Source organism: Macrobrachium nipponense, chromosome 26 (genome assembly GCF_015104395.2).
Source record: "Macrobrachium nipponense isolate FS-2020 chromosome 26, ASM1510439v2, whole genome shotgun sequence".
NCBI classification, from domain to species: domain Eukaryota; kingdom Metazoa; phylum Arthropoda; class Malacostraca; order Decapoda; family Palaemonidae; genus Macrobrachium; species Macrobrachium nipponense.
The window spans coordinates 27118115-27123034 of NC_087215.1; positions in this window are offsets into that span (position 1 = coordinate 27118115).

A 4920-nucleotide genomic window follows, 5' to 3' on the forward strand; every position below is an offset into this window, starting at 1 on the left:
TGAACGTAAAAAGTACAAACAGTACATAAAAAGTACAAGCAGTACACAAACGTTTGTCGTTGTTTTGGTCCCAAAAGGTTATTTCATACTCTGCATAAAAGCTGACAAAACTCAAAAGCCATCTTTGCTTTCAGAGAGAGAGAGAGAGAGAGAGAGAGAGAGAGAGAGAGGGAGGGAGGGAGAGAGAGATTTTCAAATAAACAAACATACCTTTATGAATCAACACTGCTATGAGTGACATGATCGAAGTTGCTTAAACAAACCAAAATGCTATAAAACAGGTATACTGTAACTGAGTTAATTATATCTTCTAATGTGCATCATGTATTCTGATAAGTAAATGAAAAAAGCCAAATTTAGAAAAAAACGACCTCTAAAGTTACCTACAATGTATGAGTATATGGATTATGGACTATTGAACACTGAGTAGGGGGTGACATCCGCATATCCGCATTCTCCAACTGCGGATGCGATGCGGATGTTGCATGTGCTGCCAATGAGGATGTGGATGTGGATGCAGATGTTGAAAACTTGTCAATTACGGATGTGGAATGCGGATGCGGAGTTTCTAAAAAATGCGGATAATCTGCGGATAAGGATGCGGATGCGGATATCCAATACACCTCTAGTTTGGCCGTAAAGCGCAGTAAATTGAGTGTGCATTTCTAAGACCAGGAAGTTTCTATCGGCACATTGTTTTAAAATCAAATTTTATTAATATCATATGACATCTCGATCCCCCGTCCATTCACCTTTATCTGACATACGTCCGTTTACGTAAGCTTCTGACGTTATTGTCTACATCTATTTTATGAGTACTTACCTACTTGCTAGATTATTATCTATTCAATTATCTATGTAACCGCTAATTTTCGTATCGCGTTTGTTCCCCCTACATTATTTCTTCGCCAATATTCATATTTTTCCTATGTCTACGTCATTTTTTTATCTCTCGGGTGACACTTCAATATCCCTTCACTCAATGATTTATGTGAGCATGCCACCATTACCGTTTCCTTCCTCACACTTTCCACTGTTTCCACTTTATCTCTTCATTCTCTTGCTATCTCATACAGTCATTCCCTACCCGTTAGTTTATCTGATGACCTTCTATTCAAGCACTCCAATTTTCATAACCTTGAGGAAAATGAGGAAAATATTACGAAAACTTTCTTTTATCTTTTTACTTAATTTCTTAATTTCATCTTGTTTTTTTCTTTTTTTTTCTTCTACGCTATTTACGTCCCCACCTCTGCTACTTGCGTCAGACTAACAATTAGGTGAAGACTGGAGGTGACGGTGGTCAGGGTTTCGTGGTGAAAATGAGCAAAAAATGTCTGGTCAATGATGCTTAAACTACAACCACCGGATATGTGGAGAGAGAGAGAGAGAGAGAGAGAGAGAGAGAGAGAGAGAGAGAGCGTATTTATGTCTTTAAAATATCTTAATTGACAATGTCACGTGGAGGTGAGTGGATGTAAGTGAATACAGTAAATCTCTCTCTCTCTCTCAATATATGTATAATCATATATATATATATATATATATATATATATATCTATATATATATATATATATCTATTATATATATATATATATATATATCATATCATATGGAGTATGGAAAATGCCTACATAAATTTATACTTTCCCTTAGCACGAGATGGCTCCAAACTAGAACACAAGACAGCGAACCTTGAATCTTGCGCAAGAATCCCCACAAGAAACAGCCACTTCATATACCACCATAGAAGACTCATCAGGAACACTTTGAACCTCCCTGCTCACGCTGCACTATTCATATTTATCTCGAACGCCCTCTCAAGCTTCCAGGAATGTTCAGGCTTTTCAAGTGTAATATCTCTCTTTCTCCATTTCCAATGCGTTTTCTAGATCTCCCTCTACTCCCCTTTTACCAATCTAGCCCTCTAGATTCCTTCCACATGACCAGACTATCTTAGAACACAAAGAACAAGCGCTTCTATGCCAACCCTTTTTTCTCATCCTTTTGATACCTTTTTTTTCAATCATTTAATCACCTTACCCACAGCCCTTTTTCTCTCCGGCACATTTACTATTCACAATTCACTTTCAGACTGGAATGTCAAATCAATATCCCCTTCATGCATTCCAACCTTGGGTTCCACAGACATTCCAAGTCTCTTCCAAATCTTTTGCATGCATGCAGCTGCCTTTCTTCCTTCACCATTCTGTGACTCGCCTCATCTCCCATCCTCCAATCAACCGTTGTATTCACTTCAAAATAATTGTAAGAATCAACCCCTTTTCCATTCATTTATAAATCATATTAACATTCATTTCTCCATCTTACATAAACTCAAAGCGTGCAAATAAATATATATGTTGACGAAGACAGAAATACAGATATATAGTTATAAGTTTTCTTAATGCAATAGTACACAAAATGCTATATATATATCGTATTAGATATATATATATATATATATATATATATATATATATATATATATATATATATATATATATATTATATCTCTAGTCTCCAGTCGGTGAAGATAAACAATACTTCAGGGGGTACCATGACATCAGTAGAAAGCCAAAATTTATTATAAAAAAAAAAACGTGAGCTGATGATGCGTCGGGATTTTTTTGTAATAAATTATGGCATTCTACTGATATATCTTGGTACCATCCGAGTATTTATATATATATATATATATATATATATATATATATATATATATATATATATATATATATATATATATATATATATCTCACTGCGTGACAAACTACAGCATTTTACGCTTACTCTCACCGAACGGTTTTCCTGTCCATTGTCTTTCCGTGCCGGCGAGTTTTCCTTTCCTATCGTCGCTGTTGTTTCAAAATCGGCTTTAAATTGAAAAGAATCCCGCCCTAAGCAAAGAGGAAGAGATAAAACAAGAACCTGTAAAAGAACTAAAAATAGCCCCATTACCATTTATTCTCTTTCTCCCCCATCTCTTTCAAGAGCAAAACCAACATAATTTCTGTGGCGCGAACAAATATCCACGAGAAACACTTTTCTTCTTATTCTTTACCGCACTAAACAGCGCAAGACCTTTGTTTGCTACGGATCTTGAACAACCACAAACGATCTCAAAAGAACACACAACACGACATGTGCACACGCATACACATATGCGCGCTCGCATAGCAAACATATTACAATACCTTACGAAAACAGGTATACAATCAATCATATACCTAAACAGTTATGTAATTTATAGCGAATTACTTTAATAAAACCATAATCCACAACCACAGGGGAATGTACAAGTTATACACATACACGGAGTGAAATTAGTGAAATTATAAAACCAGTCCATTATATCTCGATACTGAAAATTAGCTACTTTGCGATTTTACGACATTAAAATATGTTGACGTTCTCTCTCTCTCATATATTTTATATATATATATATATATATATATATATATATATATATATATATATATATATATATATATATAATATATATCCCACTCGAATACATAAGCGTGCTCCGCACCGGACGGTAATGAGAGAAGAGAGAGAGGACCCCCCCGAGGAGAGAGAGAGAGAGAGAGAGAAAGCATTTCTTTAGATTGATAGTGACAGATAACGAAACATGCAGATGAGAGAGAGAAAACAGGTGGAGGTGGGGTAGGAGGGCCTGGATTTTGCGTTACAGGAATGCATAGAGGGGGAGAGAAAGAAGGAGAAGAGATGGAGGAGACGAAGGAGAAGAAGGGGGGTATGGAGTTGAGAGGGAAGAGACCTAGACGAGAGGAGGAGGGAGAGAAAGAAGTAGATGAAGGGACTGAAGGAGGAACAGTAAAAGGAGGAGAAGGGGGGGGGGGAGGGGGAGAGGATAGGGAATACGAGGAGAGTCCAGGGAAGGGGAAATTGAGGTAAGGGGAGAAGAAATAGAAGGTAAAAAGTAGAAAAATAAAAAGGAAGCGAGAAAAGAGAGAAACCGAAGAAGAAGATAAAGAGGATTAAGAGGAGTAAGGAGGGACAAAAGAGGAGAGGGGAAGAAAGATATTGGAAAAAGGCTAATGAAAAAATTAAACCGGGGAAATAAAGTCAAATTGCGTAAATAATGAACGAATAAAATACTGGACACAAAATAACATAAAATCCAAGCGATCGGACACCTATAAAGTTCATCAAAATAAAAAGCAGAAAATATAAAGTATCCTTATTCCATATTAACCCTGACAACATGATGTCAACCCTTTCAAATCACATTGGTTCGTAATCGCCTAACGATACTATGAAATGCAAGCAATGCAGTTAATTAATTAATAAATAAATAATCAGTAAAATTATAACCGTCAATCACATGCCCTGATATGAAAGAATTTATGGATTTCTCATCAGAAGGTAATTTGCAATTACACGAAATTACAGTATACCACGTGTTACTTCACTCTCTCTCTCTCTCTCACGTATATATTCACGTGTGAGTATATATATATATATATATATATATATATATATATATATATATATATATATATATATATATAGATATATATATATATATATATATGTATGTATGTATACATACATATATATTATTGTGTGTGTATAAATACACACATATATATATACGTATATATATTTTATTATATACATAAATACATTTACTTATATATTAAATATATATCAATATATATACACACAAACGCACACACACACACATATATATATATATATCTCATATCTTAACGGCTCATTTAAATACAAGAAGGCCTCCTCCTCCCAGGCATTCCTTTCAGGCCTATTTAGGCGCAACTCCCGTGTTACTCCTGGTCATAAAACATCAACATTTTTTTTACATGATGGAAGAAAGATGAGTAAGTGACAGTTAGAGCGCCAAATGATAGAGAGAGAGAGAGAGAGAGAGA